We start from the raw sequence: 26,460 nt of genomic DNA, 5'->3' as shown, positions 1-26,460 counted from the left end.
TCACTAGTGTTGTGGATATAAAGGTGAATAAGATATAATCCTTCTCCTAACAGATTTTATAATCTACTGACTGGAATAACAGAAGATCAACAACGAATTGCAAGAAAGCATAATTAAATCATCTTTAAAATGGCAGAACAGGCAAAAATGAGGAATACTGGGGAGAAAGAAACAATTCATCACAAGGGCACCAAAGATGGCAAAAATATAAGTCCCATCTGAAAAACCCAAATGGGCCTTCTGCATCATGATGGTGATACAAAGCAAGGATTGGCACACAGCCGTATAGTAATTGTCGGCCATGAGGGTCAGGTGGTGGAAGTTGGTGGAACCAAAGAAGGTGAGGAGGACGACAGAGCAGTGTAGTGTGTGTAGATAAAGCTGCCCCATGCTTCTACAACATGGCTACTATCTGAGTTATGGTGACAGATGAGGGGCAGATGTCATGGAAAAGTGGTGACTCGGGTCCAAAAAAAAAAAAAAAAAAAAAGAATTCGTTTTCTACTGAGGTTGTTAGAAATTCTCATGGAGGAAATGGTGGTTCTTGTGTCTTAAAGGTTGAATAGAAATCCAGTTGATGAAAAAGAGGAAATCAACAGGGAGGATAAATAACTTGCCAAATGTCATATAGCAGTGATGGAACAGAAATTGTATGGTAGGCTCCTCATTCTAGTTGAATATACCTTCAATCCTCCTTATTTGTAGATTCCATCCTTGTGAATTATTTGTAGTTCAGACCAGTACTTGGGGCATTTTTGCAGGTTTCTGTGGATCTGTGCAGAGTGGTGAATTGAGTTACTGGATAGGCATCTTCCCAGTGGAGGTCAAACCAGGCAACATCTGCCTTCTCGTTTCCTCTCTCATACTGTAAACACCTGTCTTTTTTGCAGTGCGTTTAGTGTTGCCTTTTCACATTTTTGTGCTTTTACTGGTGATTTCACTATTCAAAGTGGCCCCCAGGCATAGTGCTGAAGTGTCGTCTGGTGTTCTTAAGTGCAAAAACGCTGCAATGCACTTTGGAGAGAAAATGTGTTAGATAACTTTGTTCCCACTTGAGTTATAGTGCTGTTGGCTGTGAGTTTTATGTTAACGAATCAACCATATATGTTTATCCAGGTATCTTTAAATAGAAACATACAAAAGTAGGTTGTATGTTGATAAGTTGATGAAAATGTTGGGACCAGAGGCTCACAGGAACCTAACCTTGTATTTCCCCTAGGAGCAATGGTTCAGTGTTCACAAATTCAGTACTTGCCATCACATTTTTGATTCCAAGTACTAAAAATACTGAGAATAGACTGTACTTCTCATCATTCTTTACTTGCAGGTTGAATTTGGGTCATCTTTTCTTTGCTCATCACTCATCATCAATCCATACCTCCTGGCTAAACACACACACACACACACAGATGTGCACATATGCATCACATACATGCACACACTCACACGTGCACATACACATGTACACACTTCTCTCCACAACTGGTTACATAATTTTTAGCGTTCAGAGCAAAATAAAAATGCACATCCCCTTGTTCAATAGTTATTAAGAATTTTAAGATGGTAAAAACATGGCATTAAATCATATGCACACCCTGCACACCCATGAAGCTGGCCCTGCTTCTCCCTCCACCAAATCAGCTATGTCTTCACTTCAGTGCATGTCTTTCTTTCTTCTCTGGGACAAAGAAAATCTGGTCACTGCTCACTCTACATTATTTGAGATAGGAAGTTTACCAAGCCATTTGGCCTTACCAGATGTCTCTGGGGAAGAGGGTAATACACTTACAGACACACTGTCTGTGATGACTCGGTGGCTGAATGGCTGGTTTGGCCTTTGGCCTCCTGGAGTCAAGTGACTTGGAGGGGGTTTTGTTTTCTCACCAACAACCAGCCAGTGTCACATGGGCTTGCATATAACAGCAAAACAGGGCCGCAGAGCTACACTCTGCCTCTCTCGATTCCCCGGGGTCACATTCCCTGCAAGAAGTCTCCTTAATGATTTGATCGGTCCCAATTTAGCTCCTTGAAGTTCCTGGACAATGCTGGAATCTTGGCAGCCTCTCGCGGGCGGCCTTCGTTCAAGGACTGTTGCCTCTCCAGATAGACGTCCAGACTTCCAGGACAGAAGCAGGGGGAGGGCGGGCACTGGACTCCTGAAGTGGATTTGCTTGGCTCAGAACCTGCTTTTTACAAAAGTTGCGGCTTAAGTGTTCAGTGAGGAAAGGAAGGGAGGGGAAGAACAGACATTTAACAGCAAGGCAAGGAAGGCAGATCCCTGGAGTGCATTTCCGGATCTGGGCTTTGCTCAGTGCTACTCACCCTCTGACGCAGCAGGAATGGGACAAAGTCCGGGAAAGTGTGTAGGCTTGTGAGGAAGCAGACTGTACTTCCTTTTGGAAAGGAGGACCCAGTCTGCTGGGTTCCCTAATTCCCACCTTGTGGTTCCCAGACCTCTCTCTACCTGTCATCTCTATATGGCCACATATCACAGGGCCTTCAGGGCCATCTTATTCTAGAAAGCCTCTGAGCCCAGGGAAGGTAAGAGGTTGTGTTAGCTTGCCAAGGCTGGCCTTACAAAGTACAAGATATGGGGCTTAAAGGATGGAAATTTATTGTCCCATGGTTCTGGGGGCCAGAAGTCCAGGAGCAAAGTGTTGGCATATTTGGATCCCTTTGAGAGCCACAAGGGATAATCTTTTCCAGGCCCATGCCCTAGCTTCTGGTGGCTTGCTGGTCATCTCTCACATTTCTTGGCTTACAGATACATCCCCTTGATCTATGTCTTGATGTTCAAATAGTGTTTTCCCTATAACTAATTACATCCACAATGACCCTATTTCCAAATAAGGCCATATTCTGAGCTATCTGGGACCCATATTTCAACAAATGAATTTGGAAGGACTCAGTGCAATCCAGAACAGAGACTGTGGTGAGAATGAAGAACAGTGGTGAGATTTAGCAAGGTGTGTACTGACGGAGGTGGGCCAGACAGCAGTGGTCCGTGTGGACCAGGAAGAAATGGGACTTAGACTTTTACATGTGCCGTGGAGCCAGGCTGTAAACCGTTTTAAAAGGCAACAGAGTAAAGTCAGACTTACTGTCAAAGGTAGGTGGGAGCCACTGTAGACTCTTGAGCTGGATTGGAAAAGTGTAAAAACGGCATTTGAGGCCACTGGCTCAGGCAGATGTAGGATGTAGGACAGGATGGACTGCGGAATCTGCCAGTAGAGGCAGGGGTGAGGGGTAGGGGATGGGAAGGGCTAATTGCTACCTGGGAAGTGGAATAGCAAGGCTGTGAGAGTTTTTAAAGGGAAAAGAAGATGGTAGGATATGATTCATTAGCAAGGTTCAGAAGATGGGAGCATTGATGATAGGAAGCAGGGTCTACAGTAAGGTGGAGACAGGGAAGTTGGGATTGCGGGTGCAGAGGGCACACGCACTTGCATGAATGCGCATGCTCAGGTGAAAATCTTAGTTTGGAATGTCTTGTGTTTGAAATGATGTGCAGCATCTAAGAAGGAAGGCATGCGCTCTATTCAGAGATCATAAAGGGCCAGGTAGGAACTACATTAGGCTTTGTGGGCCAGATGGTCTCCTTGTAGCTTCAACTGCTGGTGCATCAGAAAAGCAGCAGCCATAGGCAAGATGTAAATGAATGGGCATGACCATAGGGAATATGTAAATGATGGGCGTGGATGTCCATCGATGAGACTATTTATGAGTTGGCCAACTCTTATTCCCGTTTTACAGTTGAGGAAACTGAGGAAGCCCTCAGTTAAGCAACATGGAGTTGTTTACTTTTTCCTGACTAGGAAGTTTAACCAGTCTCTGGGTGGAGGTCTGCCATTCAGGCAGGAAGTTTGCCTAGGCTTGATAGTTTGCCTGAGGCAATATCAAATTTAACATCTGCTTACATGTTGTCAAAATTTTAACTTTGCCGGCAATTAGCAGTCTTCAGGATAGCTGCACTGTGTTCTTGCTAGAAAGTAAGGTCTTGATATTGCGTAATATCTACAACCTGTTCAAAGCCTGGAAGAGAGAAAAGTTGAGGGAAAATAATTTAAGGCTCATGTAACTTGCCCTTTTCTCTAAATTACCTACATTTTTTCCTTTGATCAAGTTGACTGCTGGGTCCCTCACAGAATCTTTCTCATATAATTTAAGACATCATCTTGCTCTCTTTGCTGGAATTGCTACAGAAAAGTTCTGTGGATTTTGCTTCTGATTTAGCAGAGACTTGTTATTGAAAATACCATTTATGGGGCACCTGGGTGGCTGAGTGGTTGAGTGTCTGCCTTTGGTTCAGGTGGTGATCCCAGGATCCTGGGATGGAGTCCCATATCAGGCTCCTGGCAGGGAGCCTGCTTCTTCCTCTGCCTATGTCTCTGCCTCTCTCTGTGTCTCTCAAATAACATATTAAAAAAAAGAAAAGAAAAGAAAAGAAAATGCCATTTACTACATTCCCCTGTAAATTGTTCCCTGTGAGAAAGCTATCTCAGAATTTAACATAAGGAAATTTGTTCTGAAAAAATGATTCTGTTTCTCAGCTAAACTAATTGCAACTAATTGTTGCAACTAATTCTAATTGTGTTTCCCTTTTTGATTGGGCTTCCAGGAAGCTCAGAGCTATGTTTAAAGTGCAAAGATAATAATTGTCACTTACTAACATTTTCAAGACTAAATCTCCCTTTTTGCACCTATTTCATTAATTTTCTTTTTCTTACTATAAGCTGCTTTGAATACTTCTTAAAGAGAAATGAGTGTTTAGAAAACATAGATTTAAATTGAATTGATTCAGAATAAGAGAGTTTTCCAGCCAACTGGTAACCTAAGTTCCTTTAGACTATAAAAACATATTGAAAAAGACTTTATGACTGAGGGCAGACATTGGCTTGTATAACTCTTAGAGGATACATGGTGTTTGCCTTATGATTCCACATCTGCTGAGTGACCTGCCCAAATGATCACTACATATATTTGCCCTAACAGTAAGCACTGGGAAAGGTACTCAGGACCTGGGAATAAGCGCAAGGCATGGTGTTAGAAGATCTGAGAACTTGTTTTAACTCTGCCACTAAGTAGTCACGTGACTTTAGGCAAGTGCCAGAAGCTCAGTGGGATGATTTCGAATGTCCCTTCAAATGAACCTTCTGAACACTGTTGTATACTTGCTGCAGTCTGTCGTTCCATTGTTCTTCAAGGGAGTGAGTGAGTGTGTGTGTGTGTGTGTGTGTGTATACATTCATGTATATACATTCATTGAGTTATAGAAACCACATTATTTCAAATAGATTTCAGTAGCTAACAAAGATTAGTGCAATAAAATAAGATGAAATGAATTGAAACTAAATACAAAACAGTTTTCTACAGAGAGGAAAAACAAGACTAGAAGGATAAAAAGGGAGGTAGGTAGGTAGGTAGTAGGTAGACACCTGTGGAATTAAACACCAGCATCTACCTGCCAGCAGAAAGCACATTTGGTTTCTGCATAAACACTGTTAGCCTTAAAAATGGAAGCAAAATGGAATAAGAGTGTGAAGAAATCACTTTGTCTTAAATTAAATTTAACCAATATGTGATGGAAACATAGCATGCATTGATTGAGTGTTAAAAGTCAGTTGCTGAATCATTGATCTGTAAAGATGCTTACTGGATGCAATAAATGGAAAGTCCTACAGACCAAAGGTGCAGCAGGGAAGCTCAGGGCATCAGGGCAATTGCGACAGTGAGACAATAAGGAGTTTTGGTTGCCCCCCCCTTTTTAAAGATTTTATTTATTTATTCATGAGACACACACACACACACACACACACACACACAGAGGCAGAGACACAGGCAGAGGGAGAAGCAGGCTCCATGCAGAAGCCCTACATGGGACTCGATCCCGGGACTCCAAGATCATGCTCTGGGCCGAAGGCAGGCACTAAGCCACTGAGCCACCCAGGGATTCCCTGGAGTTTTGGTTCCTAATGGCTGCCTGTGGCTCTAACAGAATGAGGAGCCCCTCTGAGAGCCAAGCAGATAGTGGCAGGGAAAGTAAAAAACAAAAAGGAAGTAGATTGAGGGAATTCAACAAACAGCACTTCTTATGACATTAGTGAATGATAAGATAATATAAGGGCCCATTCCTCTTTATGGGGAATATTCTTTGGTGAGCTCTTCCAATGGGAAATTCTCAAATACTGTAATGTGCTGATATGAAAGATTTATGCAGCAAAAGGCCTGAACAGATAGCAGAAGAAATTGAAAGGTATGGAGGCTGGCAGTCCTGCCATTAATACTTCATTCATTTAACAAATATTTATAGAGCTCTTACCATGTACTAGATACTATGTCAATCACTTAAGGGAATGGGGGCAAGGGAGCAAATAATGAGTGATAAATCATATCTGTCTTTCAGAAGCATATATCATAATGGAGAAACTAGCATAAAATAAATATCATTCATTCATTAAAAGTATTTATTGAGCATCTATTATGTACCAAAGATAGTGCCAGGTGAGATCCACAGTGCAGAACTAAAATGAATACCATCCATCTTGAAATGTTTAGAAATCTGTAAATCAGGAATTTTTCGTTTTCATTTTTTTTCTATCTCAACAGAGAATTAACAGACTTTGCTGAGCAGCGAAGAGATTAAAAGGAATTAGAAGGTCCAAGTGGATAGATAATAAAGCAACAGGAAGAACAAGGAAGATTACTATTGTTTAGGAAGATTACTGTGGTGATCTTGGTGAATCTATTGTGATGAACTATTTAATTTAATGTAAATAGTAGGTTTTCTTAGTTCTGAAGATTGAGGTTGTACCTAAAATGGTGATCTTATATATTTATTGAGGGGCAGAGCCTGGAAAAATGGCCTGAATCCCCAGGAGAAGAGAAGGCCTAGCTAGCAGGTGGGTACTATATGTTGCAACATGCTCCATCCCATGTCTGCGGCAGATGTTATTCAGAGATCACGCACTGTTTCCTGCTATGCCCGGATACAGCCTCAAGATCCTTCTTATTACAGTGTGGTAAGTGTCCAGGGCTTTTCTTGGCACGTAAGGATGAAGTCTTTTTGCCTCTGAAGGCCCATTAGCCATTGGGATGTGCCCTAGTTCTTCATGCTTTGAGAAACAACCGAATGCTTTGAGTTTCTTATGGGCTTTGTCCTGTTCTTTCCCTCTCCCCGGCCCCCGATTCCCCTCTGCCCCTGCACTATACTATGTTCTTTACATACATATTTGATGTGATCCTCACAATAAGTCTGGGAGGTGGGTGCAATTATTATATCTTCTGAGACTAACTTGCCCGAGATCTCACCCACAGTAAGTGGTGGAATGTGACTTCAAATCTACACCAGGTATCTAATCCCAGAGCTGAAGCTTGTCCCCTCACCAGCCCTTGAAGAGTCAGAAATGTGAGACTGGCACCCCCAGTAAGTAAGGCTGTCCTTTTTAATGAAGAATTCACGCCCTTATTTCTAAACTTGAAGACATCATCTATATCTCTAGGAGAAATGACAGAGTTGGATAACCCTCAGTCTCACGTTCCATCTTCTTATTTGGACCAAGGAAGGAACAAGATGCCGAAGCTCAAGTGTGTATCCCTGTATCCCACCCACGCTCCCTGATGTCTTGTGAACATTACTGGGAAGGAACAGCTGGGATAGCACTGCTGGCCTGGGGGATGGGGATTAAATGCTTAGAACCCTAGGTATCTTTTTCTTTTTCCAGGGATATTAACTAGCTGATTTGAATTCCATTTCTCATCCTGCCCCATACTCATTTTTGGGTAAAAGATTCAAGAGGATAAGTTAGGCATCAGAACAGAGAAGCGAGACATACGGATTCAGACAATTGTAATCTCCAAATTATCAAAGGTTGACATGGAAGAGGAAAACCTTATCTTCTTTTTTTTTTTTAAAGGAAAACCTTATCTTCTAAATGAATATCGACAGGACTAAGATGTGAACAAAATGAGAAGTATTGGAAATAAAAACAGTACTACTATTGATAGAACTCCTACTAGATGCTAGTGAGATGCTTATTTCAGTGCTTTACATGAATTTGAAAAATTTGCATAACCATACAAAGCTAAGATTATTTTCTCTTTTATAGTTGGGGAAAATGAAGATCAGAGAAGTTCAGACACTTGCCTAAGGTGACGAAACACCTCTAAGTGGACAACACAGGAGTCAAACCATGGTTCCCCAATTTCCAAGGCTCTTTATCGATTTGCTAAATCTGACCTATGTGAAAATGGTATAAACTTTAAACCACCAAAACCGAAATATATTATGAAACTAATGAAGCTTAAGTTCCAGGGACCCTCACTTGCCAGGGCCCTTTGTAAGACTTTGGGAGAGGTCCCAGTAATTTTTATTTATAACTTTGTATTCTATTGCTCAAAGAGGCTCCCCTCGATTATATGAGCTTTGGACTTCCATGAAACTTGAATCTGCCACTGAAAGCACCATATATTTCTAGGCTGAATAATCATAACGTCCAGTCCTTCCATTCTTATCTACCACCATCCCATGGAGAATCTAGTAGAAACTTCTTCTCTTCTCTTAGCTGGCTATTAATCATCATCCAAATTTCCGGTGTTTTCCTTCTCTGGAATCTCTCTCTCCCTCTTTTTATTTTGTATTTATTTTTTACTTTTATCTTTTTAGATTTTGTTTGAGAGAGAGCATGAGTAGGAGGAGGGACAGAGAGAGAGGGTGAAGCCGACTCCCTGCTGAGCACAGAGCCCATCATGGGACTTAATCCTAGGACCCTGAGATCATGACCTGAACCAGAGTCAAATGCTTAACCTACTGAGCCATCCAGGCACCCCTCTGTCTCCTTTTTTAGATAGCAAGTTTTGTTGGGAGCTGACAGCTTCAGCATAAAAGTATTAATCTTTTTTCTGGCATCACACATATAACATTGCCAGTGGTGTGTTTGTAACCCCTTGTGAGAATGGCCAGTCTTCTAATTATAGTAAATGCAGTCAAGGAAAGGGCCTAGATTTTAAACAAATAGCCATGAATTCTACATTTGCATGTCATGCTCTGAAATCATCTTTTTCTGAGTCACAGATTATCCATTTAAATCAAGCCACAAAGAGCATCGTGTTTTGTTAAGTTGGGGCCTTTGGAAAGGGTAAAAGAATTCTAGCCAAATATACTGAGATTCTGTACTCTTCAAAGTAAAACATCTTGGTAAATCATAGTTCTCTAGTGGCTACACATTCAGGACAAGAATATATTCATGCTGAGTGAACTGTATTTCCAGAACTGTGAAAATGTAGAATGTACAATTACTGGAAGATTCAATGAGCACTGGAGAACACCGAATTACTGTAAAATTTGATTTGGAAACTAATTTGGACCATATGATTATTGGGACAGGGCTTATAAAAATCTTTTTTTCTTACTGTCTACAGAAACAAACTTGGTATTTGTAAGGAGGTATTAGTTCAGGCAAAAACAATGTTACAAATAAGCCTTGTGACCTTAGACAATGATATGATGATGATAGTGACTAAAGTTCACATTATTATTTACTACATCAGGTACCATGCAGAGCACTTTATATCCATTACCTCATTTAATCCTTGCAACTCCATCATAGTCCCCATTTTTCAGATGAGGCCACTGAGGCCCAGAAATGTCAAATGACTTTCCAGGTTGTTTGGTAGGTTGTTGACCTGGGATTTGAGCAAGGATCTCATAGCAGAAACCAAGCTCTTAAACACTCTTCATGCTATTTCCCCTTTGGGGGCTCAGTTTTCCAATCTGTAAAATGAGGAGCTTGGCTCCCCCCCTAGTCTCTGCTGTTTCTTCTAGCTGTAAAGCTCTAGGATGCTATGATTTCAAATTGTAATCCTCTGGCAGCAAAAGAGTGCTTGATTTTTTACTAATATGTTTGTTTTTCAAATTGATCTCTACCAGCTCAGGGTAATTAAAACCCCACAGCTCTTCCATTTCCCAAATAAACAGAGGCATGCACATTCACCAGCCCTCACAGCAGTGCCTATGGCGTTGTTTATGCCTAGCACCTAAGATAAAAATCAAATATATGGTGAAAAGTAGTGAGCTCTGTATGAATAGAGGAATAATGTGGGCACACCCTAGCCTAATGTTCTGTAAGTTTCTGCTTATTTACTGATGACAGTAAGTGTTGACTTGATCCAGGGCTCCCATAAACAACTTCAGATGTTCTGATGGTAAATAGTACTTTACATTCATGGTGGCTGTGCAGTGGAATGGTGGCTTAGACATGCCCAGAGGATCATTCAGCAGCTTGCAATCCAGGTAACCATTTATTATGGCCAGAATGACAGAATTAACAATTTGAAAAATGCTCAGCCTTTCTGGATTAAGATGCTATCATGGCAGCGTTCTTTGTGCACAACCTCAGTTACCATGGAAATCATGATGTAGAATGTTCTAAGTTCTTGGCATCTGTGGATTGCAAGTATTTATTTACCTTTTGTGAAGAATATATTCCTGAATGGAGGTCCAAACAGAACAGGTTTCCAACGAAGAATGTGGATGCTGGTTCCTTAAGTACAATGTGGCAGGGCAGGGGAGAGGACCCTTTGCTCATTTCATAAACAGCTACTGAATGATTCTCTTCTGGCTTTCTGTTGGGAACTCTTGGCACCCAGATGAAGTATGTGAAGCCTTGCCCTCAGGAGTTGTAGCACGGGTAAGAAGCTGCACATGAAAAGAAGCACTATGTATGCTTACATGGTGCCTATGTCTTTCTCTATGTTCATGAAGAAGATGGCATTGAACTGAACCTTAAAGGATAAGAATTTGGACATACAGACATGGATAAGGGTGGAGATGAAGGAAAGACAGAAGGAAAGTCTAGGTAAAGCAAGACAAGAGACAGATTGGGCCTAGGACAAGTCTGTTTCTATTTTTCCATTGTAGCATCATTGTCATTGTCATTGTGCTGTTGTTTGCTTACTGACCATCTCCCCACACTGGAGTAGAAGTTCCTTGAGAGCACGGACAAGGAGCAAGGTCTGTATTATTCACTGACATATCCCGAGTGCCTATGACTCTGTCTGGTACGTAGAAGGAGCTCAGTCACTATGTATCACATGGAGAGAAGATGGGTTTGAAACAAGACAGACCAAGAGTGGAGGGACATGCAGAACCTTGGGATCAAAGACACATTGGGGTTTAGTTATCCCAACTGTTGGACAACCTTTTTCTTCACCTATTTTTTTTTAATTTTTCAAACTTCTTTTTTTTTTAAGATTTTATTTATTTATGATCGACAGAGAGAGAGAGAGAGGCAGAGACACAGACAGAGGGAGAAGCAGGCTCCATGCCGGGAGCCTTACTTGGGACTCGATCCCGGGACTCCAGGATCACGCCCTGGGCCAAAGGCAGGCACCAAACCACTGAGCAACCCAGAGATCCCCTGGACAAGCTTTTTTTTTTTTTTTTTTTTTTAATTTATGATAGTCACAGAGAGAGAGAGAGAGAGAGAAAGAGAGGCAGAGACATAGGTAGAGGGAGAAGCAGGATCCACACAGGGAGCCCGACGTGGGATTCGATCCCGGTTCTCCAGGATCGCGCCCTGGGTCAAAGGCAGGTGCTAAACCGCTGCGCCACCCAGGGATCCCTGGACAAGCTTTTTTTAAAAAAAATCAGAGCTTTGCATTTGTGTGCTCATAATGCTAGCTAAGTACATCAAAAGAATTGAAAAAAAAAAAAAAAAGCAAACAAAAACCAAGCAGACATTAAGACTATGAACAGGAGTCAGAATGGGGGGCAATTTAATGTATCACAGCAAACATGTAGCAACCACAAAGCAAGCATTATGGAGGTCAAGATGAACTTCAAAGGGGGAAAGATTGTGTTTTCTTGGTAAATAATGGTGTCGCAGAAGAGGCAGTATTTCAAGTACAATTTGCATAATAGGTAGATTTCTAGAATGGAAATGGAGAGGAGAGGGGCATTCCAATAAAAAAGCAATAAAATGAACAAACAAACAAACAAACAAAAAAACCCCCAAAAAACTAGAACTGGGAAGAGGAAGAGCTGTTATGAAGAACCTAACTGTGTCAGTATTTTAGTTTGTGTCTTACTTAAATCATCTTATTTATTTTTTGCAGAACCAAATAGGACAAGGTTACAGATGAGGCAACTGACCTTCCCAGTGCAGCTGAGACTTAAATCCATGTCTTTTTGATATCAAATCTGGTGATAATGGTAATAATAATAGGTAACATTCATTGAGCTACCTTTTTCTTTATCCTCTTGGGAAACCCCACCCTTCATGAGACAACATAAACATCACCTCCCTGGAGATTTTTTCTAAAAGTTCTGCATTGAGTGATCTGCATCTACCCTAATTAGAATAGCTATTTCACTTTATTGCAATTATCCAATGATATATATTTGGAACATACTAGATCATGAACTTGATGAGGAGAGGGATGGATGTATCTGCCACCTTCTTTAAATGGACTCTTGGTAGCACTTCTTCGTGTAACCAAATTTTGAATCCAAATTCTCATATGAGATCATTAGATGAGCTGAGCTTGAACTAAATGGTTGTACTCCTACTGTGGGAAGCCTGGTAAAGTGAGTTTGATATCAAGTTTGTGGTGAGACGGGCTAGTAAGTTGGGGACTCCGCGACATACATGTTGATGATCAGGTGAGCCAAACATTCAAAAAGAAATTCAGGAGTCCACCAGAGAAGGCAATGTTGTCACATCATTCCCTGAAGCACCTCTGAGTAAAGAAAAAAATGTCTTGTTTTGGGTCAGCATTATGGATAAAGGGAAGAAGAATAAGAGAAAGATTAAAAGTATGGACAAAGAATAAAGGCTAACCTCACAGAGACTTAGGAGAGCTAGACTGTGTGGGGCACAGGTTACAGAGTTCATCCTCTGAGCTCAGTGTGTGCATCATGGGTGGGGCCTGACTGATTTTAGGGGTTTATGAACATGTTTTATTGATTTTTAATCTATTAAATATTTTATTTATTTGACAGAGACAATACGTGCACAAGCAGGGGACAGGCCAAGGAGAGGGAGAAGCAGACTTCCTCCTGAGCAGAGAGCCCATCATGGGGCTCAATCCCAGGACCCTGGGTTCATGAACCAAGCCGAAGGCATGCCTAACCAAATGAGCCATCTAGTCTCCTCTATGAATGCATTTTAAAATATTTGAATAGTTATTTATTTTAAAGTATATCGGACAAAATAATTACCACATCAAAGCTGTGAGTTCACAGCTACTACTGCTTAGGAAAAGGTTAAATTTAAGTTCAGTTTAAAAAGGGTAGTTCAACATTAAAAGGATTCAGTTAATAATACAGCAGGTGGCACATAGCTGGTAGAAGAGGAATGGTTAGAGTCTGGGAAAGCCAAACCTTCACTCATTACCTACATGTCTTTATCTCAATGGGCTCAACCTCATACTTCAAACGGGTACAACAATACTATCTCGACTTCCTGAAGCCGGAGTCTAGACTAGATCTCTTGTGCCGTCCAGGTGACACTTCAGACAGTTTGCCACATATGCCAAGAATGCTCGTGAATTTGGGGGAATTTAATTATTCGTCCTCAGTATTCCGCCAAGTCTGGGAAGTGCAGACCTCCAAGTACCAGTCTTTAAATTCGGGTCTGCATCTGAGTGGCCTTTGGAGGAAGGGTCATCGTGGTTGGGTGTATTTTTGCATTTGCTAAATGATTTAAGCTCAGTTTTTGATTTGCTCTAAAAATGGGTCTGCTCCCTGGCTCAGTTTCACATCCTCTGGCTTTCCCATCCATAAATCCTTTGAGTTTGTCTTACTCTGAGACAGTGAACTCACTGAGATGGGAGCATGCCCAGAGTCTAGCTTCCAGTCTAGCTCCTGGTCGGCCCATAATGGATGTAGAAACAAATCCCCTGAGAGTGGACATTATTCTACTTATATAAGTTCAGCTCTCAGGAAATTGTATTACCTTTTTATATGTCTCCCCCCTCTTCCCCACAAATAATTTAGTTAGTTATTCCTTGGGGACGTTTATGGTTCAGCAAGACCTGCCACTTCAGGAAGCAAAATAAGAGAGAAATTGAGAGGGGAAGAACACTTTGCATTTGTTAAGATGTTGGAGTAGCTTTGGCATGGGGAGAATCTGGCTGAAAATGAAGTGGTAGCAGTGAGGACAGCCTGAACTCAGTGCTCTAAGCATTTGCGAAATGGCAGTGGAAGGCATCTCCTACTTGGATCTGTGCGTATAAGAGAGAAATTTGGATAGATGCCCTAATTGTAGGGTCTGTTTTCAGCCTATTGTTAAATATAGCTTACATTGCATTGGCAGGGACTTTGGACCCTAATAGTAAAGCTGGGTCAGCTCTCAGACCGAAGAAGTAGAGCCAAGGATCGTACCCTCAGTAAGCAAGCCTCAATGCCCTTCCTTTCCACTCATGGTTCCATGAATAAACCTCAGACGAATCATTTTCTCAGTCAACTGTCTCTTCTTTGAATTAGTAATAGTATGGTTGATGGTATCTCTGCTCACCAAAGACTCCATTTTCTTTGTTGTACCTTTTCCTTAGGGCACTGACACATTTCCACCTTGTTAGACATACAAGTGGCCATCTGATTTGCTTCCGCCAGTGAAATATGGGCCGAAGTGATGCATGTCTCCTGGACAAAAGCTTTAGGAACTAGCAGTGTTTTTCCTCTCTTTTTCCTTTGCCACAGTAGCTAGCAATGTTCTAGCTTGGGTCCCCGAGCACAGGTGAGTTGGAGCAAAACTGCCACAAACCTGCAATGGATACACAGTGAATTCAAGAGATAAATCTTTGAATCTGCTGGAATTGCTGGAAACCACTGAGTTTTTCTCTGTGTGCTGTTTGTGACAGCCATATAATCTGGCCCATCCTGGCTGATAAAGTAGTGATGGTAATAACCCCAGCAATAAGAATATTGCCATTTTGGGGAGCTAAACCCAGCTAAGGATTTTACATGCTTCATCTCATTTAATTTGGTAACAACCGTGTGTGGTAGATCTGTTTCCTCAGTTTGCAGATGAGGAAGTTGGAGTTCAGACAGATTGACAAAGTTTCCTGTGGTCATGTCCCTAGAGTGTATGGTGAGGATTTGCACTGGCCCTTGCTCTAAACTGCTTCACTTTTTTATGCATCCCCATCCCAATAACTTTGTCAAGTTGTCATCCTGTGCAAAGGCCAAGGCTTCAGATTCTCAGATGCTCAGGTATGGATCCTTGCAGGGAACAAACCTACAAAAACCAGGCATGATGTCCCATAATCTGGGGAACAAAATAAGAAAGTGTAGCTAATCTCTTGCTTACAACTTAAAAACCTATTATTTGTCATGTAAGGGAAGATAAGATCCAAAACACAAAATTTCTTATTATAAAATGGTGCCCTACTCCTACAAAAATAACCCAATAATTGCATTAAACTACTAACTTGATAGTATGTTGGGAGTTATATAAATAAAAAGGACAAAAATTTATCACCAACAAAATGCCACTGTGCAAGCAAATTTAGGGGGAATATTTAATATATGAATATACTATGTACGTATGCTTATAAAATATATTTTATCTATATACATATTTATATATTTATGTAAATGTATTCACATATATATAACACATATATAAGACATATGTATATAAATAGAATCTGCTTTAGAAATAATGGTCTGGAGAATTCATATTTGAACATATACAATATATATGTATGCCTTAAAGTTTAGTTATTGGATAATGATAGACCAAAAATACTCTTGGTGCAAATATGCACCATTACACACAGTAGGGTTTACCGAACAACTGACAACACACACAATTAATGGTGTTATAATGAAACCACAGTAATCTGTAATTAAAAAACAAGAATAGCAGCAATTTGAAAACCACAACCACCCAACCCAGAACAACATTGCCACTACACTGACAACAAAGGATCCTTCCTGAAACCTGTGGGAATTCCAGCTGTATGTGAGTGAGCTTACGTTGTAGTTTGCAATGTTGCCAAGTGTTATGTGGGAGCCAAACTTGTTAGCAGAGCAATGAATTAGGATCCTCAATCAATCTGTAATGTGCTAACTTTAATTTATGAAGACTAAAATTTAGTGACCTCTAATTGTCCACGTGGTAGTAAATAATCCCTATGTCTATGAATTAAAGGACTAGTTTTCTTTCATTGAAATGACAGCCGATCAGATCAATGGGTCTCATTGGTCTTAGTTTGATAATCACAGTTCTAGAAGTCTGGTGAACCAGATTGCCTGACTTTTTCTAATTACACCCCAATCCAGATAGATTTTTTGGCAGATACCTCCACACCTGAGGGCCCAGGCACTGAGCATCTGCTTTCTATATATTTTCAAAAAGGTCTTTGGGGATCTGTTGATCATTTCTGAGAATGAATTTATTTTGTGAGGTGTTTTAGTCCTGAGAGAGAAGTGCTTTGTGTTGAGGGCTTACCTGGTTTGCCCTGATCCAGTGGTCAGCATCACATTTCCTAAGGCTGGGAGAATGTTAATCCATCTGTGGGCCAATACCACCAAATGGCTAACGTGTTTCATAGATACGGTGCCGAGAAAGGAAAGAGAGCTTCACACTCTGGTGGAGAAATGTTTTTTGAATTCCTAGTTGGGGACACATGATTAAAAAACTCTGTGTGAAAAAACAAAACAAAAACAAAAAACCTCTGTGTGATTTTTCTCCAGGGCCCCTGTTTGGACCATTATCCAGGTAATTCTTTCGGCTTCCCTGTTCCCTGACTCCCCATTTTTGTACCCCTACCTACCTATTGCTCCCAGTAGAGGTAAAGGGTAATGGATGACTTGGTACCTGTTCAGAAGAGATCGGGCGTGTCCAGAGTGGTACAGCTGTAGATGACCCGGTACCTGTTCAAATGAACATCCAATGACTGAAGACAGGTTGTTTTATTTTGTTTGTTTGTTTGTGATTCAAGTTTGATTGTTCTGAATTTAAAATATCCTGTTGGTACACCTGCCTGTGTATGCCCTCAGCATATGTATTACTACTTAGAATACCTGTGTTAGGGGTTGAATTATATCACCCCCAAACAAATATATTGAGGTCCTGACTCCCCCATACCTCAGAATGTGATATTACTTGGAAGTAGGGTCTTTATGGAGGTATCAGGTTAACATGAGGTCATTAGAATGGGCTCTAATCCATTAAGACTGATGTACTTATACAAAGGGGACATTTGAACCGTGGAGACAGGCATGCAAAGAGAAGGCTATAGAAGACACAGGGCGTATACCATCTATAAGTCAAGGAACGCCTGGGCTACCAGAAGCCAGAGGAAAGGCGTGGAGCAGATTCTCCCTTACAACCCTCAGAAGGAATCAACTCTGACAACACCTTGATAGAGAACTTCTAGCCTCCAGATCTGCGAGACAATAAATTTCTGTTGTTTACGCCACCCAGTTACAGCAGCCCCAGGAAACTAATACACCATGTAACTTTGCCGATGGTATTAATGCATTAAAGTTTAATTTAGCAAGTGCCTGTAAATGAATTCAGGCAGAGGTGGTGATATCTGATAATGGCTTAATGTGCTGCTCCCTCCTCAAGCTTCCAAATGTCGTCTTCCCCGCTGGGACCTACACACCATTTTTCCACCAAGCCTTTTGCTGTCCCTCAACCCCTCAATGTCCTCAGTTCACTCTACTAGCTTAGACTCCCTGGGCCATCATTATAGTCATTTATTGTGTGTTCCATCAACTACTTCACCCTCCCTCTTCATTATTCTCTCTGGAAAACCTCAGCCTTGATTAAATTCTGCTCTCTGCCTGTACCCAGACAACGAAATGTGGCTGCAGAAAACACACATGATGAACAATAGCATTTTAATTAATAGCTACTAACCTGAAATACTTGGTCTAGTCATTCCCTCCCTTTACAGAGGATGATTTTCTTTCTTCCTCCTCAGAATTCTGGGATCCCCTTCCCTCTTCATTCTCAGCTAATGACCTTGCTTCCTGTTTCACAGAGGAGCAACCAATAGAAGATGTCTCCACACTCCAGTTGCCACGTCTGCTTGAGTCTGAGCTGTTGTCCTCTTGGACCCCCTTTGACTATGTTGGGCTGTCCGTGCTCCTGGGTGCCAGATCTCCCCTCTTCTTCCTTCTTTCAGGAGAACTTGACCCTTGCCATTGTCTGTGCCTCTTCTGTATTACCAGCATTCCCTGTTTACTAATCTGCTGGATACTTCCCATCAGCATACAAACATGCTGTGAGTTTTCACATCTTAAAAAAAGAACCTCTCCTGACACACACTCTTCCAGCTGCCAGTTCATTTCTCCGAACGTTTCTACAAAAAACTAGTTGAACAAATTGTCTTTATGCTTTTCTCCAGTTTCTCTTCCTTCCATTCTCTCTTGAAGTCACTCCAATCCTTTCTTTTGCCTCCAGATGAATGCCACTAAAACATCCTGTGAGGGCCACACCGACACTCTCCAACTGCTATGTCCATTGATCACTTCTCAGTCCTCAACTTCCTAAACTTATCAGAAGTACTTGGCATAATGATCAATTCCTCCTTGTTGAAATATTTTCTTTCTTTGGCTCTAAGACTCCTTATTTGATGTATTTCCTTCTGTCTCAATAGCCACTCCTTCCTATATTTTGATGCTTTCTCCCCATTTCTCAAACCTCTGAATGCTGGCATGTGCCAGGACTCAGTCCTTAGAATTGTTATCTTTTGTATCTATCCCATGCTCTGGGTGAGATTCCATCTCATGGTTTGGAATATCTAAATGCTGATCATCCTTATTTTATTTTTCAATTTTTACCTTTTCCCTGGATGCCAGATTTAGGTGCCGACTCAACACTTCCACTTAGGTGTCTAATAGGATCTCAAAGTTAACAGAGCCCAAAGTAAGCTCCATGTCTTATACCCCAGGTTTTCCTCCAACAGTGGCCCCTTCACAGCCCTGCTATCCCTATCAGCTACTTAGACCCTGAACTACATTTACCTTGAACTCATATTTCATACTTAATCCATCAGAATGAACGATATGCACTAGTCATTCAGAAGGTATATAATACTTACTGATTTCTCCCACCCTTTGCCTCTCACCCTGGTCCCATCCATCATCATCTCATACCTTGTTTTGGAGATAGCTTCCTAATTGTTTTCCATGCTTCTTCCCTTGACACTCCATGTTTTACCCAAGCCACTCTGATCCTGATGATTGACTGATTTTATTTTCTGTAACATCCTAATTGAGATAATAATATTCACATACTCTATATAATTCATTCATTTAAAATGTACAATATTATGGCTTTTAGTATACTTACAGAGTTGTGATGCTGTCAGCACAATAAAATTTTGAACACTTTCATTGTCCCCCAGAGAAACCCCATATCCATTTAGTAGCCACTTCTTATTTCATTGTCAGGTCCCCTGCCCATCCCCAGTCCCTAGGCAGCTACTAATCTAGTTTCCTTTTTTATAGATTTGCCTGTTTGGAATATTTCACGTAAACAGAATCATGCCTGTGACTGGCTCTTGTCAGTTAGCATACTGTGTTTGAAGCTCATCCATGTTATAGCATGAATCAATGTTACATTTCTTGTTATTACCAAGTAATATTGTATTCTATAGATATATTTTATTCATCTGTTCATCAGTTAATGGACATTTGTGTTGTTTCCACTTTGAGCTATTATGAGTAATGCTGCTATGAACATTTATGTACAAGTTTTTGCATGGGCATATGTTTTCATGTCTCTTGGGTATAGAAGTAGGAGTTCAATTGCTGAGTCATAGGGTAACTCTCTGTTTAACCTTTTGAGAAACTGCCAGGTTGTTTTCCAAAGCGACTGGATCATTTTACATTTCTACCAGCAATGTGTGAGGGTTACAATTTTTCCACATCCTTGCCTACATTTGTTTTTGCCTGACTTTTTGCTTATAGTCATCCTAGTGAGTATGAAGTAAACTCTCATTATTTAGCTGTTCCTTACACACATAAGCCAAATTGTGACACTGCTCCTCCCCATTTACTAAGTACCCTCGTGGCTCATCACTCATAGAGAAATTCAAAGTCCTTCCAATGGTTTTTAAGGCCCTGTGTGATTTGCTGCCCATCCCTCCCAACTAGACTCTCTCACATGCCACATTCCCTTTTGCTCATTTTGTTGTTTGCCCATGTAGCTTTTGCAGATGCCATGCTTTCTGCCTAGAATAGTCATTTGCTCCAGATAGCCACCAGAGTTGCTCCCTCACCTTCTTCATTCAATAAATAAATCTCTGTTCAACTCTCATTTTGTCACTGAGGTCCTCCCTTAACACCTATTAGTTCCTGAAGCACCTTTCCCTTAGACACCAGAGCCAGCAAATGGAAGTATGTTGGGCCAAGGAGACTTTTCAGTAGGTGTCCCAGGCCACATGAATTCAGCAGCCTATACCTTCTTCTTATAAGTAACTGCTTATGACCTTGACAAAACTTTGATACTTAAATTAAAAAAAAAATTTCCCCTGTGAGTTTTTTTTCCTTTTTAAATTTTTTTTAAATTAAAGATTTTATGTATTTATTCATGAGAGACACAGAGAGAGATAGAGAGAGGCAGAGATCCCCTCTGGGATTTTTCTTGTTCTTTCACAATAAGGGAAAATAAGGCAGAGTGGAAATGGCTCTTGGATGGGACAGACATTAACATATAACCTATAACATTGCCAGAGGGGAGTTGGTGTTAGAACTTTAGTCCCATTTGGTCCCTAGGCTCCCTAAAGATGATGTGCTGTGACTATCTGGAAAAAAAAGAAGGTGATGGGCAGGTGCAGGCAGACGTGTGTAGGGTGACCATCAGGCAAAGGTTTCAATTCCTGTCTTGTCACTAAGTTGCTGGGTGACCCTGAGTAAATCACTTAACCTTCCTGGGCATATTTTCTCTATTTGTAAAATGAGGAGGTTAGACTACATGATCTTTGAGGTCTCCTCTAGCCTTGACGTTCTGTATCCTGCCATACTTTTCACCTAATGCTTGTTTATAGACCTTAGGGTCTTGGGACCTGGCAGCTATCAGCGAAAGATCTTCTAATGCAATTTGAACCCAGTGGAGCTTAATGTATTTTTGTATCTGGGCTTCAGGAGATCAAGCTTTGAGTTGGCAATATGGGGAATTCAGTTGCTATTTTTGACAAGCAGTTGGATTTATTGAATGATACATTGTATCTGGCAGCATTACTGACAAATCAGGGAACAAGGACAGTATTAAGAATTTCAAAATAGTTAAAGGGCCTTAAAAGATGGACCCTAATGAGGACAGTAGATTATTTTAAGAACCACAGAATTTGTCTTGCAAAACCCTCATTATGTAGAATGAGTTACTTAAAGACAGAGAGAGATGATATGAGGCGGGACGTGTGAAGAGGGGAGAGGGACAGGGCTCAGATGGACTGAGCAAGAAGACTATTACTCTTGCTCTAAATAGGTGAGTTGATTTCTTATAAGTGTGCATTTTTTGGGAAAAGGGGAAAGTGATCATGAAATTGTGAGGGTAAGACAGTTTGGGGATGGTTTGTCTTTATGTTGCTTATGGAAATAAAAGATTTAATTCCCGTAAAAAAAAAAAAAGTCCTATTAAGGACAAGTAAAGATCAGAGCTAACTTGCCTGAAATGATGACTCATGCTAAAATTGGTTTTCTATGTGATAGTTTCACCCAGTGTGATTGTTTGACATGACCTAGGGCCACCTCTACTCAAGAATTCCTTATTGGGCCAGGTTAGTGACAAATGTAGCTGGAGTCCAAATTTATGAATGGGACCCTGGCCCTAGCCTGCCAAGAGGTAGAGAGGACTAAGGGCATTGGAAAAAGTGGGACATAGTCCGTGACTTCTGCCTGAGAAGTTGTCCTCATGGTCTTGCTGATGCCATGTGCTCCTAGGACAACTACCAGTAAGAGTCATTGGGGCAAGTGGGTTTGTGATTCTCCATACCTGGCTCTGAGCATGCAATCATAGCCTGTGGCTGAAATAAGGGAACTTTTACCAGAGGTGGTGTGTAGGTTTCATGTTCAGTATCAGCATTAATTAATTATTAGTGATTTCCCAGAGCATTTTGTTGAGGATTCTGTTTCTTATCAGGAGAAAAGAGTAGCTTCATGGATTAGCATGAGATTAGGGGGCAGGTGATGAATGGAATCTTATCTCTGTGTGATCTATGGTGGGTCTGCTAGTTCCACCCAGTGGTCATCCTCCTGGACCTTGAATATATAACTGGAATAGATGTACTTGGGGATAGGTAGAACCATCACATTGTTTTTTTTTTTTTCTTGGTCAGGGGAGATGCTCTCAATGGGCAGAGCATCAGAGGGTACACTGGACTGCCACTTTATGTGAAAGGATAAGTGGCCCAAGGTAAGAATATGCATGGAAAGCATGTACACAGACTCAGAGTCATGGCATATGGTTGACTTGGTCAGAAAGAGGCCTTTAATGAACAAGATTATAAGACAGAGGAGAAGATTTGGGCAAGACACATGTAGAGGGACTTAGGAAAGTGGGTATTAGTGTGAAGTATGATATGTTAAACCCCACCTGAGAGCACCTACTCCCAAACCAACACTAGCAACCAAATTTCATCTCACTGTGGAATCTTGGGGTTTGGCCAGTAAATTGACTAGATTTTTGTTTGTATTTCAGCTTATTTGCTCCAGAGAGAACTTCCTTAACTACCTTAACTAAGGGCTTGCCACCTCTATCTTATCACTTTGTTTTATTTTTTTCATTGGTTTAATGATTTATTATATGCTGCCTGTGTCTTTGGTTAAGTCTTCAACTGATAGAGAAGAGACATCTTTGTCTTATTCACCACTTTATCCCTTGTGCTGGGAACAATTCCTGACACATAGTATGCATTTGATACATATTTGTAAATGAAGGAATAGGGCTCAGCAAGGTTAAGTAACTCGCCCAGGGTCACACGGTTAGTATTCCAGCTGGGGTTTGAACCCAGGTGCCAGCATGCTACTTTGTGACTTTGACCAGATATTGACATCTGTCTTTGTAATTTAGTTTCTTCCTCTATATGTGTGTGTGTGTGTGTGTGTGGGGGGGATAATGGTATCTACCTCTGTGTTATCCTGAGGATAAAAGGAAGTTGTAGGTATAAGTATTTAGAATAGTGCCTGCTAGACATTTAGCATGGTAGAAGTGTTCACTACTACTACTATTAAGCAGTGAATGGGATTTAAACTTGAATCTGACTGGGTCTTAAGCTTTGATGCAGACCCTAAGTGGCATTTTTAAGGGCCCTGGACACTTGTCGGGAGAGGAACAATGACTGAGGAGAGAGCAGGTGTTGGACTCACAGTTCCTTCATAATCTCACCAAAGGCACGGTGGCAAACTCAAAACTACAATAGGTCTCTGTCCTCAAGCAGAGCTTTCCTTTGAACAAAATGTTTTAAATGTTTACAGCCACATCATGGAGCCAGCTCATCGGTGATGGCGCTGAGGCAAGAAGCACCCTTCTCCAGGACCAAGGATAGCGATAACTTTGTTACACCTGTTGCCATACTGTTTATGTATTCCCTCCATCGAGATGCATGGAAACATCTATAGAAATCTTGGGACATCACCATCTGTGATGGTAGAAATACCTTCCTCAGGTATCGACTGCAACTTCACTTTGACTTGTGTCAACTGAATTTGCCCTTCTGTCTGAGATATAACTGAAGGCAGCCTCCCTGTGGCCCTGGACCCAACTCACTTCGGGTCTGACTTATGAACTTCTGACCGCCAAGGACCTTGACCAACGGCTTGGGTGGGATTTATGGTCCAGGACTGTTTGAGTTCATACCACTGACTGATGGAAGCACATGGCCACATTTTTATTCCTGACACTGAAAACTTCGCTGAAACCACTCTTGGGTGAATTGCGTTGAACTTTGCCTGGCATTTTGTGCCGGTATTGTTTGCTGAATACTCTAGTGAGTGCTGAGCTTATATTTACTGCATGATTTAACTGTAAGTTTTACTGTTTGAGTTGACCTCCAAGAATCAAAGTAAATGACAAGGCCCATTATACCTTATTTTGTAGATTTGTTCATTGCCACGGCCACGATGCATTCTGCATTTTTGACAGGGGGGTTATTTCACATAAGATTCTAGGATACTCATTGCTTTGCCAATATTAAGAATTTGATTTAAAAAATTGTTTTTCTTTCCTAATGTGGACATGTGTGAAATATTCTCATCCGATAATTTATTTTGTTCTTCCTTTCCTCCCCTAGCAATGTATTATCAGCTTTTCCTTTGCTTTGGGTCTCAGGAAAGGTTATATGGTGTTTTAATCGTATGTGTATATAATGCCCATTAGTACTAATGGGATGTATTCTTTCATTGGGACATAATCGCTAATAGTATGCAAATCAGCACATTCGTTCTTCTCCAACGTTTGCTGAAGGCTCCATTCTTGGGCAACATATGGTCTCTAGTCACCTCCTCACTCTGCTCTGAAAATTTTCCATTACACATCTTAATCATCAATTTTTTTTTGCCCTCTGCTTAAGAAATGAATTAAGGCAGTAAAAAATTGAGATGACAACCATTTTTAGATTGAAAAGAACCTCTTCTCCTTGCTGCCAAAACCCACTGTTGCATTTTTACATTTTTATTTTTCATTTTTTACGTCACCAATTAGCACCTCAAAGTGATTTTTGCGTCTGGCATGCATGGGGTGTGAACTATAAAAATTCTGGTTTCAAAGCTTCTTTTGCTCTGTTCTCTGGGAAAAATTCCCTTTATCAGATAGCAATTGTTCAGGCACAAGGGATAATAGTTTAAGATGTGTCCGAATAGCATTTGTCCAGACAGTGAAAGTAATTTTAGAAAATGTGTGGGTTTGATAAAAGTTAACCTTGTGAATAGCCAGAAAGAAGAAATTAATTTTGAAAGAGCACCTAGTATATGTCAGGCACCACATTTACTTTCTCTTATTTGGTTTTCATAAAAGTAAAGGCAACTAAAATAACTTGCCCAGGTTAATTTGTTCATTTGCCCCCTTATTCTTCTATCACAAAATTATTTAATTTGAGCACTATCCTGTTCTAGGCATTGTTCTAGGCCCTGGGGATAGCATACTGAATGTGATACACTTGTTCCCTGCCTTTATGGGGCTTACAACCTAATTGGGAAGACAGATAAACTACAACTAAACAAAGAATATATCAGTGGGAAGTAAATGATGGCAAGTGCTCCAAATAGTATGTTAAGATAGAGAATATTGGGGGTACAGAGTGAGAGGAACCTTGGCTTTGACCTTGACCTTGAATACACAATGCAAGTAGGGACCAAAGCCTTGATACACACACAAGTTAGTCTGTTCCCAAAACTACTCTTTTCACTATAATTGGGTCAATTGGGCAACTCTATTCTGAGTATTAATCAAGAGTATGATGACCTAACAACTCCTGAGTCCCTAGTATGTGCCAGGCTCCATTCAAACGTTTGTGTTTTTCCATCTACCTATGAAGCAAGAATCATTTTCCCATTTTACAGATAAGAAATCTGAGACTTAAATCTGAGATTTAAGTTTGTAACTTGCCCAGGTTGCATCACCTGGGCAGTACCATTTTCTCTCTGGTCCCCAATGCTCTTGTTCCCAGCAGCTAGATTCTACAGCCATCCTTTCTTCCCAGAGTCCATGGGGTTGTGTTCTCCTTGGGAAAAGAGTTTAGGGAATATGGACTGGCCAATACATTCTTTCTCTATTTCTTAAGGAAGGAAGGAAGAAAAGGAAGGAAGGAAGGAAGGAAGGAAGGAAGGAAGGAAGGAAGGAAGGAAGGGAGGGAGGGAAAGATCCATGCCTGAAACCTAGAAGTAAAAAATAACATAGATTTCGAATGGAGCTCTATTTTTTAAAAAATCATGTATTTTTCAGATTAAAAAATAACTATAGGGGCACCTGGGTGGCTCAGTCGGTTAAGCATCTGACTCTTGATTTCCACTCAGGTCATGGTCTCAGTGTCCTGGAATTGAACCCCCACTGGGCTCCACACTCAGTGGGGAGTCTGTTGGAGATTCTCTCCCTTTCCATCTGCCCTTCCCCCTGCTTACACACACTCTCTCTCAAATAAATAAATCTTTAAAAAAAAATGACTATAAAAGTCATAGGTGATTTGGGGGAAGAAAAGGATAATGAAATGTAAAGGCAAAAATAAAAATCACTTATAGTTCCATCATCCAGAAAAAGTGGTATTTTTTTTTTGGTGTATGAGAACAAAGATGACTGACATGTATATCGCACCTATAATGTACAAGGTGTAATTTCACAAACTTCACATACACTAACTAATTTAATAATCACAGTAACCCTACGTGAAAGGTGCTATTATTATCCCAAAATTATGGAAAAGGAAAGTGAAGGAAAGAATGGTTGAGTAATATTCCCAAGACCAAAGGATGAAGCCTACCCAGTTCTGGTGTCCATGCTGCTCATC

The 26,460-nt window shown here is 40.9% G+C and overlaps 2 long non-coding RNA genes across 8 annotated transcripts; one reads left to right on the top strand and one right to left on the bottom strand.

Moving 5' to 3' along the window:
* LOC140631889 (uncharacterized) lies at window positions 1-10,389 on the bottom strand. The gene is made up of 3 exons (XR_012029416.1): window positions 9,577-10,389; window positions 3,918-4,032; window positions 1-2,183 (listed from the first exon to the last, which is right to left on the bottom strand). It is a non-coding gene; the product is annotated as an uncharacterized lncRNA (long non-coding RNA).
* LOC140631888 (uncharacterized) lies at window positions 10,007-26,164 on the top strand. 7 transcript variants are annotated; one of them, XR_012029415.1, is made up of 6 exons: window positions 10,021-10,685; window positions 10,916-11,008; window positions 12,112-12,208; window positions 12,998-14,385; window positions 14,551-14,735; window positions 23,438-26,164. It is a non-coding gene; the product is annotated as an uncharacterized lncRNA (long non-coding RNA). The 7 variants fall into 7 exon arrangements; XR_012029412.1 differs by having other exon boundaries at window positions 12,112-12,221; XR_012029411.1 differs by lacking the exon at window positions 10,916-11,008 and adding an exon at window positions 16,700-16,724 and having other exon boundaries at window positions 10,022-10,685; window positions 12,112-12,221.
* Window positions 26,165-26,460: the final 296 nt, after the last annotated feature.

The sequence above is a fragment of the Canis lupus genome, chromosome 4, assembly GCF_048164855.1.
Source record: "Canis lupus baileyi chromosome 4, mCanLup2.hap1, whole genome shotgun sequence".
Lineage (NCBI taxonomy): Eukaryota > Metazoa > Chordata > Mammalia > Carnivora > Canidae > Canis > Canis lupus.
Note: the sequence above shows the minus strand (reverse complement) of the source record. Positions and strands in the feature narration are given on the sequence as shown.